At 37.4% G+C, this 12,329-nt stretch overlaps 1 protein-coding gene across 5 annotated transcripts in view; it reads left to right on the top strand.

Annotated features, from left to right (window-relative positions):
- The window catches only part of RAB27B (RAB27B, member RAS oncogene family), a 180,439-nt gene that overhangs the window by 130,234 nt on the left and 37,876 nt on the right, over positions 1-12,329 (top strand). The window contains exon 2 of one of the 5 annotated variants that reach the window (XM_074383409.1): positions 10,210-10,377. The exons of the other annotated variants lie outside the window; for them this stretch is intronic. The gene's annotated coding sequence lies outside the window, so the exon portion shown is untranslated. The remainder of the gene's footprint in view (positions 1-10,209; positions 10,378-12,329) is intronic. 5 annotated transcript variants of the gene reach the window in all.

The raw sequence follows: 12,329 nt of genomic DNA, 5'->3' as shown, positions 1-12,329 counted from the left end.
GTATTTGTCTAAGTGTAGGGTAAAAAATCAATTTAGGGCCTGGTACAGTGGCTCATGCTTGTAATCCCAGCACTTTGGGAGGCCGAGGTGGGCAGATCACCTGAGGCCAGGAGTTTGAGAACAGCCTGGCCAACATGGTAAAACCTCGTCTCTACTAATAATACAAAAATTATCTGGGTGTGGTGGCCAATGCCTGTAATCCCAGCTACTCAAGAGACTGAGACAGGAGAATTGCTTGAACACAGGAGGTGGAGGTTGCAGTGAGCCAAGATCATGCCATTGCACTCCAGCCTGGGCAACAAGGGAGACTCCATATCAAAAAGAAAAAAAATCTATTTAGGAAGAAAACAAGTCCCTTTGGATACCTCTAGCTAAGCAATAATAAATATAATTAAAAGGTCATTGCAATAGAAAAAAAGAAAATTGTGAAATAAGTTAATGCTGTCTCCTTTGTAGCCTCACCTTGTTTTTCCTAGTCTGTTCCCAGGGCCCTGAGTTGCTGGTCGGACCCCCTGATTGCCCCCTGGAATATGCTCATGTTGTCTCTGCTCTAGCTTTTTGAATATGTCTTTTTTTATTTTTTATTTTTTTGAGATGGAGTCTTGCTCTGTCACCCAGGCTGGAGTGCAGTGGTGCGATCTTGGCTTACTGCAACGTCTGCCTCCCGGGTTCGAGCGATTCTCCTGCCTCAGCCTCCCAAGTAGCTGGGACTACAGGTACATGCCACCATGCCAGGCTATTTTTTTTTTTTTTTTGTATTTTTAGTATAGATGGGGTTTCACCATAATAGCATGGATGGTCTCAATCTCCCAACCTCATGATCCTCCCCCCTCGGCTTCCCAAAGTGCTGGGATTACAGGCGTGAGACACCACACCCAGCCATCTTTTGAATATTTCTACAAGGCTATCCAAGTGTATTTGTCACTAGTTCCATTCCCACAGAACCCTCCTTTCTATTTATTAACCTACTACTCTAATTGTTGTAAATGTGCTAATTGGCCAAAATATAACAATATTAATTTTGAAATAACATACCATCAATCCTTATGATTCGCTAATCATGTATTTGCAAATCTGATTACTTAATAACATTCATTTATAACCCCAGAATCAATACCATGGTGCTTTTTTAGTCGTTTGCAGGTATATGCAGAGTGGTAAAAATTTGAGTCATCCAGCTTGCATGTTCTCAGCTGAGGTCAAACAAGTTGATGCTGTACATTCTTGTTTAAGTTCTCCTATTGTAAACAAGTATCCTTTTCATTTTATTTAATGCCATGTTTTTTCACATTTTTGTCCTTTTGAGTGGTGGTTTCTCTGTTTAAAATGTCCCCCATGTGCAGTGCTTAGACGCTGTCTAGTGTTCCTAAGGGCAAGCAGGCTATATGTGCCTTAGGGAGAAAATACGTAGATAAGTTTCGTTCAGGCATGAGTTATAGTGCTGTTGACCATGAATTCAGTGTTAGTGAATCAACTTTATATTATCTTAGATATTATATATTACCTTATATATTACATATAGGGTATCTTTAAACAAAAGCACACAGAAAAAAAGGTTCTGTTTTGCTAAGTGGATGAAAATACTGTGGCTAGAGGCTCGCAGGAGCCTAATCCCACTTCCTCTAATAGCAATAGCTTGGTATTTGCTAATTTAGTGTTTGTAGCAACATTATAGAATGAACATATAACTCCTGTGAATAGCAACAATAGACTCTATCTTCTCCCATGAAATAATTTGCAATCATTTAGGAATAGAAATAAAATGCAGTTAAGTACGCAAAAGAACAATAAAAACCAAGCAAGAACCAAGCCATGTAGTCTAGAAGTAGATCCATATTTGAGCAAAAAACTGAACTCTGAGCTTCTAGGCAATAGAGGCAAAAAATAAAAAATAAAAAAGACAGTAAATACTATAGCTTTTCTTATAAGGCTAAAGCAAATGTATCAGCTTTTTGGGAGAGATACATTTTTTTTTTTTCTATCAGTAAATTCTAAGAGTAACTTTATGGCACAAAGCACATAATGGCAATGAGGTTTCTATTTGTAGTTTTATAAATAAAGTAGAAATGAACTTCACGTGACTAGTTGTTTTGTTTGTTTGTTTGTTTTGAGACAGAGTCTCCCTCTGTCACCTGGGCTCGAGTGCAGTGGCATGATCTTGGCTCACTGCAACCTCCACCTCCCAGGTTCAGTGATTCTCCTGCCTCAGCCTCCCGAGTACCCGGGATTACAGGTGCTTGCCACCACGCATGGCTAATTTCTGTATTTTTGCTAGAGACAGGGTTTCACCATGTTGGCCAGGCTAGTCTTGAACTCCTGGCCTCAAGTAATCTGCTGGCCTCAACCTTCCAAAATGCTGGAATTACAGACTTGAGTCACCATGCCCGGCTGTGACTGCTTTTGAAATTGACAGTGATAAACCTCAAGGCACTGATGCTATTTTCGTTGCTCTATGAAGGCATCCCTACAGGGATCTGAAGTTCCAAATACTTCTGGGGCTCTGACATAAAATGCATTTCTATTGTATATGTGAAATTATCCTAATTATGGAAATACCCAGTTATCTGGTAAACCGAAAAGGGAGTTATGTTTGAGTCAGGCTGTGTTGTTACCTCTAAAACCACTGTAAAATGAAGACACCTGCATTTGCCTACGAATTGAAGAGTCAACATAGGGCAGCCCAGAATAATGAGAATAGTCTCCAACCCATAATAGACTACTCCAATTAGGAATATGATGTTATTAGAAATATTGTGTTAATTATGAGGTTAGATGTATCTGAAACTCCCTCCATCAAGTCCTTGACTCTTTCAAGTATCTGTGCTCATTTTAATTTGTTAATTTATCCTACTACTCATGCTGAGAATTTTCTGATATTATGTGGAGAAAGATACAAAATGTACATTCAAATAGTGAGTGAAGAAATGTTCAGAAAAAAACAGAAGACTGAATAAAAGCTTATCAACTCATTTAAACTTCCCCATATATTTTATGGATTGGCTGTTGATGCCCAAATTTTTGAGCTTGATTTGCCCTGATTTTCCAAACATGGTTATTCACACATTTGGGACTTCTTAAAAAAAAAAATTCAGCGGTTCAGCCAGATTAAATTTAAAGGAGTTTAATTGAGCAATGAACAATTCACGAATCCCTTAGGCTCCAGAATCACAGCAGATTTAGACACTCCAGTGCAGCCACATGATGGAAGAGAATTTATGGACAGCAAAAGGAAAGTGATGTTCAGAAAACAGAAGCAAGATACGGAAACAACTGGATGATAACAAGCTCTGTGTTTGCCTTATTTGAACACGATTAAACTGTTGGCTACATTTGATTGGCCGAGCTCAGTGACTGGCACAGGTGTGGGCCATGGTCAGTTCACACCTTCACTTATATAGTTCACGATGTACAGAAAAACCTTTAGGCTGAACATAAATATGCAAGGAAGCAGCTTTAGGCCAAACTTGATTTAACAGACTCTTTAGGAATACATATTCTGGAAGAAAAAATTATAAAAATAAATGTTTATGGCTATCTCATAACTCTGCATTATCAGCAATTTTTGTACTATCAAGATTTTTATGTTAGGTCTCAGTCCTTTATATCATTAAAATATTAAATAGGAAAAATCAAGGAATTTATTCATAAATAGATGTGCATCTATTTCTGCAGACTATAGGTAAAGAACCATTTGGGTGAGAATGGGCTGCTGATCTGCAAGGAGAAAAATGAGTTTCAGAAAACTGAGGGGAAAGTCATTTAAAAACCATCATAGTTTATAAAAGATATAAACCATTCAGTTCATTTGCTTTTTAATATTTAGAAGAATAAACAAAAGTTTGATTCAATTAAATATAACAAATACAATTAAAGGGAGATGCAATTTGATTTATTGTAAATAACATGATTTTAATGCAGATTAACTGTAGGCAGTACTCTACCAGAATGTAATGCATTCTGGAAAATACTGAATCAAATGTGTTAAGACATAAAAAAATGTTATGGGATGATTGGGAGAGGGGATAGGAGAGATGTCCGTTCCAGGGAGCTATAAGTAATGTCAACTCTTTAATTACTTGCCGCTTTTTTGTTTTCTTTTGTTTTTGAGATGAAGTCTCACTCTGTTGCCCAGGCTAGAGTGCAGTGGTGTGATCTCCACTTACTGCAACCTCTGCCTCTCAGATTCAAGTGATTCTCTTGCTTCAGCCTCCCTAGTAGCTGGGATTACAGGTGTGTGCCACTGCACCTGGATACTCTTTTGTATTTTTAGTAGAGATGGGGTTTCACCATGTTGGTCAGGCTGGTCTTGAACTCCTGATCTCAGGTGATTCGCCTGCCTCAGCCTCCCAAAATGCTAGGATTACAGGCGCGGGCCACCATGCCTGGCCACTTACTGCTTTTTGACATAATCTTTGATGGCATAGATCTAATATTTTATACATATACTTTTATTTTGTTCTTTCAAAGAAAATCATTACTTTGATTAGAAATAAGTAAGAAATACAATATTCAGATAATGGCTCAAACACTGCAATATGAAGATGGTGATGGGGACAAACGGAGCCCTTGCCAGGCCAGCAACACCTATGGGATTTCATTTTAGATGTCGAGTCCTAAGCTGATTTTTAAAAAGCCTGGGTTTGGCATTGTAATGCTGCTAGCTCAGAAATATCAACGTGTAATAGGAGAAAATGTATGGGGAATTCAGCACTTGCCTGAACCTCCATGTGCCCAGCCTTGGTACACTCAGGCTAGAGAGATCTGTGAAGGGCTGTTCCACTGCCTGATGACCACTCCCACCCCGACGTTGGTTGGAGATCCTGGCACATATCCACGGAGGCTGTGAATCTCTTTCCAATGAGATGCTAGCTTTTAGTCAACTGTTTTAAAAGTTATTAACTTTAACGGCTCTTGAAAGATTAATTTTCTATTGCCATGCCCAAACCTTTCCTCCCACTCTGCACCTGCACCTGCACCTGCACTACAAAGAAGGTAAATCAGCCAGGTACAGTGGCTCAGTAATTCCAGTGGTTTGGGAAACCAAGGGAGTGCATATCACTTGAGATCAGGAGTTCAATACTAGCCTGGTCAACATGGTGAAACTCCTGTCTCTACAAAAAATACAAAAAAAATTCGCCAAGTGTAGTGGCATGTGCCTGTAATTCCAGCTACTCGGGAGGCTGAGGTGGGAAAATCTCTTGAACCCAGGAGGTAGAGGTTGCAGTGAGCTGAGATAGTGTCACTGCACTCCAGCCTGGGTGACAGTGAAACTCCATCTCAAACAAACAAAAAAAGTAAATCACTAGGGAATGTATAGGAATTATATGACAAAATAGACTTTAGAAGAAACCTTTTTTAAACCACTTACAAAAGGAAACTGAATAGACCTCTGACATATTCTTGTCTCCAATAAGCTGTGAAAATAGTACTGGTTTGATCACCGAAATGACATTCTGCTATTCTCTGGTAAATATTTACTGATATATTTAAAAGAAAAAAATAGCTAAAGGTAAGCTTGAGTTAGAAACTTAACCTAACCTAATCCTTTGTAATTTGGCAAAATTCCTTTTCACACATAAACCATCAGCCATGTTTTGTGTTAAGACCCCCAACTCCGAAGGACAATTAGCCAACTCCTGGACCATCTCATGTTATACCCTGTCCAAAAATAAACAAACTGGGGATCAGCACATTATAAAAATATCTTCCTGTCTAAAAAAAAACATTTAACAGAGTTTGTCTAAAAAGCAGACTCTCCATTTTATTCTAAACATAATTACAATTGCATATATGTAATTTACAAACAAGTTTCCTGGAACACAAACACAAGCATTGCACAAAGTATACCTGTATATTTATTTAAAAGCAAACAATGTATATATATATATACACACACACACACACACATATATTAATTATATACACATATACATTATGTATAAAATATATATACATATATATTTAAAAGCAAACAGAATATATGTGTGTGTGTATATATATATATATATATATATATATATATATTTTTATTTTTTATTTTTTTTATTTTTATTTTTTCCTGAGACAGAGTCTCACTCTGTCACCCAGGCTGGAGTACAATGGTGCAATCTTGGCTCACTGCAACCTCTGGCTCCCAGTCTCCCAGGTTCAAGCAATTCTCTCAGCCTCCTAGGTATCTGGGACCATAGGCGCAAGCCATCATGCCCAACTATTTTTAGTAGTTTTAGTAGAAATGTGGTTTCACCACGTTGGTTAGGCTGGTCTGGGACTCCTGTCTCAAGTGATCTGCCCATCTTGGTCTACCAAAGTGCTGGGAAAACAGGGCGTGAGCCACCACGCCTGGCCTCAGAATATAGTTTTTTTTTTTTTTTTTTTTAACCAGTGTGTCATGTTTCATAGCTCAGTGACTGATGTTGGCATAATATATGAAGGGGCTTATTCAGTGCTTTTACTTTTTGCATTGATATTCATGCCTAAAGACCAATTTTTTGACTCTTTAGAAATACATATTCTGAAAGAGAGTGTTGTGTTGTGTTGCATTGTATTTAAAAGCAAAAGGCTGTGGATTTTGACAGACCTTCAAACTTCAGGCCTGCTACTCATTAGTTGTGTGGTCTTGAGCAAATTATTTACCCATTCTGAGTTTTAGCCTTTTCATTTGCAAAACCGCTGAGGATTATTTTGAAGATTCAATTAACTAATCTATGAAAGTGCAATGCAACAGGAGGTTGCTAATATTAGTTTGAGTGATAGTCTGGCAACTCAACAAATGCCTGTTAATATTCTATATACATCTAACTACACTGAGAAAATCAGAGTGGAATCGAATAAAATGTGTGGGCAAACTTCTATTAGTTTGGTTTGCTAAGTGTATCACATATATTATTAAGTGTGTTTCCTTATATTGATTTTTAGCTCCTGTTAGTAATTATTTATCAACTTTATAATGGTTTTTGTTTTAAAAATATGTAATATGCTTATGTGATTCAAAATTCAAAAGGCACCAAAGAATACAGTAAAACAGTCCTTTTCCTCCTTGTCTCCTGCTGCAGTTCATCTACCCAGAAGCAAACCTGCAAAATCTATCTTATGTATATAAAAACAATTCGATGCACATATAATTTTTACCCCCTTTTTTGCACAAAAATTAGCATACCATTTAGGGTTGCCAAATAAAATATGGGACATCAGTTAAATGAGCAGCATTTGAGACATATTTACACTAAAAAATTAATTGGTGTCTCATCTGAAATTCAAATTTAACTGGGTATCCTGAATTTTATTGGCTAAACCTGGCATGAGTAAATTATTATCCACCCTATTCTGCATCTTGTTTTTCTGCTTCCCTTCCCCCCTTTTTTTCTGCATTGGAATCACTTAAAACTGTTTTTAAACTCCCGATGCCCAAGCTGCACACACCAGACCAATTTCATCGGAATCTCCAAGGATTGTACTTGGGCAACAGTATATTTTCTCTGATTTTGTCTAATTGAGGAATAACTTACACACACAAAAAAACACCCATTTTAAATGTACAATTCAATGAGGCAATGACAAATTTATACACCTGTTTTTAGTTAGTAATATATTTTGGTGATCACACAAAAATCAGTTCTTAAATTGTAAACCCTTTAGAGCAACCCTTATATTTTATGCTACTTCTCTTCATAGGACTTGAGCATTCTGTGTTTCAGATAAACACAGGTTGACTAACAGCAGAGTTCTTTATTGCAGTCATTGTTTAAGTTTAATGCGCAAAATGAGAAATGTTATTAATGAGTGTTTGCAGTTGTAACACTTATTACAAAGAAATGGTTGCAGACTGTACTTAGCACCAAGAGATCATTTCCACCTACTCAAGAGCTGGCTAAGTGGCACGCTAGGTGCCTTGAATATACGGGATGACCCTACAAATTCCCACTTACACAGGAGGATCTGAGGCCCAGGTTAAAGAAATTGTTTAAGCCACATAGTTAATATTAAGAGGAGCTAGGATTCAAACCACATGTTTAACCTAAAATTCTTGGTAAAGGTACTTCTCAATATGGCATAATTTTAAGATTTCATCTTTCTTCATGCTATTTATAATTTGGAAAATTATTCAGATTAGGTGTTTCTATTTCTCAGCGGATGATTATCTCAGCCAATATGCCTTCTAGAGAGAACCAGTCAAGAGAAACTAAACAGGTCAAATTTCTTCAGGCTCAAGTTTCTGTGAGCTCTACGAAAGCCTTTACCAGGTAGTTCTGGATTTTCTGTTTGTTGGTTCACAGGCCTTAGAGTACCTGAGCATGAAGGGCTTATTAAAAAAATAGTTGAAAAGGTATAATTACAAGTTGTGACTTCAGGGGAAAGGAAGTAGTGTCTTTTGCTAATGAACCTTATCACTCTCTTTAAATTGTGTGTATATCATATCCACGTCTTGATGTGTCACTAAAATGAAAGAATTGACTTAAAACACTAGGGGTGAATATCTTGTTCCTGCACATGCCAACTATCTTGTTTCTCTTCCTTTATGGATGTGTGTTTTGAGATGCAGGATGTAGACAGACCACAAAACCATTCTAGTTTCTGCAGCAGAGAACACAATGTGAGTATCTGTTTCAAGGTCATTTCCTGATAATATTATCTTCCTGTAAATTTGAGGCATAGGTTCAGGGAGGGGAGTAGGACTAAATTCTATTCCTGGCTTAGCTCTTTCCTTCTGTCTCCATCTTTAAAGCAATTTTGAAAGTCTCTTGCATATAGCTGATGTTCAGCAAAGGTTGATTGAACTGTCTTGACATTCTTTTTGAAAACTGAGGATATGCTATGTTCTGAGTAATTTGGCAATATATCAGTGAGGGCACAATTATGAAGTCAGACACCACAGAACTGCAATGGGATCTCAAATGTTTTTTAATTTTGGCAATCTCAATCCATCTAGAAACATCTTTAGAAGAGCAACTGAACTTAAAATCAACATCCAGCAATAAGTAGACGAGAAAGAGCTTTATAAAGTCCAGTGAATTTTAGGGAGAACTTGATGCCTGGCAGTCTATGACAAGTTGTGGACTTGCTTTATATAAAAAAAAAATCCATGAAACCACAATTTTATTGATTCCAGTAGTTTGGACTTGGGTCTTGGCTCAGAATTCAAAAGATAATGCTGTGACAGCAACAAGTAAATTCTAAGTATAGTTTTCTCTAAATACTGTGAAAGAAGAGAAATGGAAACTAGGTTAACTTCTTAGTGTTTTTGCTAATCCTCATAACTGGTATGAAGTTTCTTGATTCTGTCTTTTTTGGAAGTATCACAGTCATGCATGCTTTACACACAGTGGGTTCTCTTTATGGGTATTACTGTTAGTAATACCCTTTATCCACTTTTGGATCGACTACCTGTTATAAACTTGGAATGATGTGCAGTTTTTGTTAGTGTATAAAATTCCCGACCTTTCATTATCTCACGTCTAATGTTTTTTCACCTCACATTATCCTCTTTCTTCAGTCAACTTTCATTTGTGTTTTTTGGTGTAGCTTTTTGCTTGTGGCTTCTTTTACATCTAGAATCCAGTAATGCCAATATGTCTTTATAACTTCTAGATGAACAATTTGATATTTCTCCTTTACTCCCCACCATTTACTGCATTCTGTTTCAACAAATAGCTTTAACTTTGGAGATTAGTCAAAGTGTAGATTATTATACATTCAATTACATTCCACTGGTAATGGGCAGAGAGGTTTTTCCCAGGTTAATTATTTACATTAGTCTTTAGCATTTTAAGAGTTCAAGAAACATGGGCGAAATCCAGTTATGATACAGATATTTAGAAATTGTTACAATATCTTTAGAGTCAGCCAGGAACAAAATTGTAAGACAGGGAAGACATGGGCTTTGCCTTCAGACCCCCTACCACCCACCCACCCACATAAACACTTTTCCATTCTTAAGTGTATTTCCATGTGCCTATTGACTTCATTCTAGTAAGCTTCTTGTTCTCCACTGTCCCATTTAGAATTTTCATTGGTAGAAATATGTCCCATTCCAACTCTTTGTGTCTTTTCCATTATCCATTCAACAAATATGTTGTGCCTCTTTACAGCTACCCTGAGAACCACTAAAAGGCTTAGTTTAGGTGGCTGTGGGAGTAATGAGATCAAGCATAACCTTTATTTTAAAAATATGTAGAGATTAAGAAAATAATTAAGTATAACATTTCCATTTAGATCTCTCTAATACAGGTTCTGAGAACTCAACGTAGCTGAAATTTGTCCACAGGCAGACCTGCTCTCTGAGTTCAGTTTCTTACAGAAAAATTTATCAGCTGCTGAAGAATCAAGTCCAAAATAAAAATAATGGCACCATACGAGCTTCATCCTTAGTTTACATATAATGTGAGTTATTTGCATCCTTTAATGACAATGTTTTCTTGAATTTTCTTGAAACACTAGCCATATTTATCCATTTAAAACAGTGGTCCCAGCCTCTTCAACACCAGGGACTGGTTTAATGTAAGACTATTTTTTCACAGACTAGGGTGGGAGGATGTCTTGGGGATGATTCAAATGTATTACATGTATTGTACACTTTATTTCTATTATTATTATTACATTGTAATATACAACGAAATAAATATACAACTCGCTATAATGTAGAATCAGTGGGAGCCCTGAGCTTGTTTTCAGGCAACTAGACTGTCCCATCTAGGGGTGATGGGAGACAGTGAAAGATCATCAGGCATTAGATTCTCATAAGAGGTGTGCAACCCAGATCCCCTGCATGCACCATTCACAATAGAGTTCATGCTCCTTTGAGAATCTGCTGCTGCTGCTGATTTGACAGCAGGCAGAGCTCAGGAGGTAATATGAGCCATGGGAAGCAGCTGTAAATACAGATGAAGTTTGCTTGCTGGCCAGCTGCTCCCCTCCTGCTGTGTGGCCCAGTTCCTAACAGGCCACTGACCAGTAAAGGTCCCTGGGCCAAGGGTTGGGGACCCCTGATTTAACATCATTCTTGTTTTTACTTAAAGTACAAATTATTTTGCATTATATAATACATATCATCAAAGGGTGATGTCCAAGGTGTTGTGTTCTCCATTAGCAGCCTTGCATACAAGGTAGAAGTAAGTATTTGAGCCAGTGATTCTCTTGAGTGGAATTTCCTCTTCAGTAGTCTTACTCTTGAGCACCTAAATAAGACCCATTCCAGTACCTCATTAAAATCCCCATCACATATTTTTAATGAACATGGTTCTGAAAACCATGGAAGCAAAAGTAAGTATTAAGTAATTTACTGTCTTAAATGCAGACAGGGTTCAATATACTATTGAAAAGTATATACTCATTCATCAGGGTCCCTTAATTCTGGTATTTTTATTTTATTTATTTATTTATTTATTTATTTAAGACAGTGTCTCACTCTGTCATCCAGGCTGGAGTGCAGTGACGCAATCTCGGTTCACTGCAACCTCCACCTCCTGGATTCACGTGACTCTCCTGCCTCAGCCTCCTAAGTAGCTGTGCTCAGGTGCATGCCAGCACGCCCAGCTAAGTTTTGTGTTTTTAGTAGAGACTGGGTTTCACCATGTTGACCAGGCTGGTTTTGATCTCTTGATCTCATGATAGAGTTCCTTAATTCTATAGCTTTATATTTGTGAGTTTTAGATTGGGTTCTTCTTGGGATTCAACATACAAGGTACCTTTGAGTAAAGATAATTTTTCTTATGTAAAATGCAGTATTCAGTTTTCTTGTATGTACACTCTGAAGTTCTCCAAGACCAGTAGTCTTTATTATACAACCACACTGAATTAGATCCAACAGGGCATATATTATTGTTTTTAGCAAACATTTTTTGAACACTTATTTTGAGCTAGACCCTGTAAACAAGACGTGCAAAGCTTCCACCTTCTTAAGAGCTTGCATCCTAGAGGGAAAAGCAAGTGATGATGAATAAGAAGACAGATGTTAGCTGGGGAGAAGGGCTACAGAAAGAATTAAAATATAGTGGAACCATAGAAAATGAATGGGGGCCTTCTTTAGATACAGGATTCTTCAGGATCTTTCTGAGGAAGAAAAATTTCAACTGAGAACTGAATGTTAATTAGGAGTCAGCTTATGAAAGTTGGGGAGAAGGAAAACAGACAGTGCAAAGGCCCTGAGGCAGGATGAAACTTGACTCCTTCAAGGAATATAACAACAGAGGGCAAAGAGAATTAGTAGAGAACTAGCCAGACCCAGATTGTGGCTTTTGTAAGCCAGACAAGTGGCTTTAAGTTCTGTTTTCAGTTTGATGGGAAGCCGCTGGAAAATATTAAGCAGAACAGTAATGTGGTCTGACTTCGATTTT

The sequence above is a fragment of the Saimiri boliviensis genome, chromosome 13 (genome assembly GCF_048565385.1).
Source record: "Saimiri boliviensis isolate mSaiBol1 chromosome 13, mSaiBol1.pri, whole genome shotgun sequence".
NCBI lineage: Eukaryota > Metazoa > Chordata > Mammalia > Primates > Cebidae > Saimiri > Saimiri boliviensis.
This window is presented reverse-complemented; position numbering and strand designations above follow the sequence as displayed.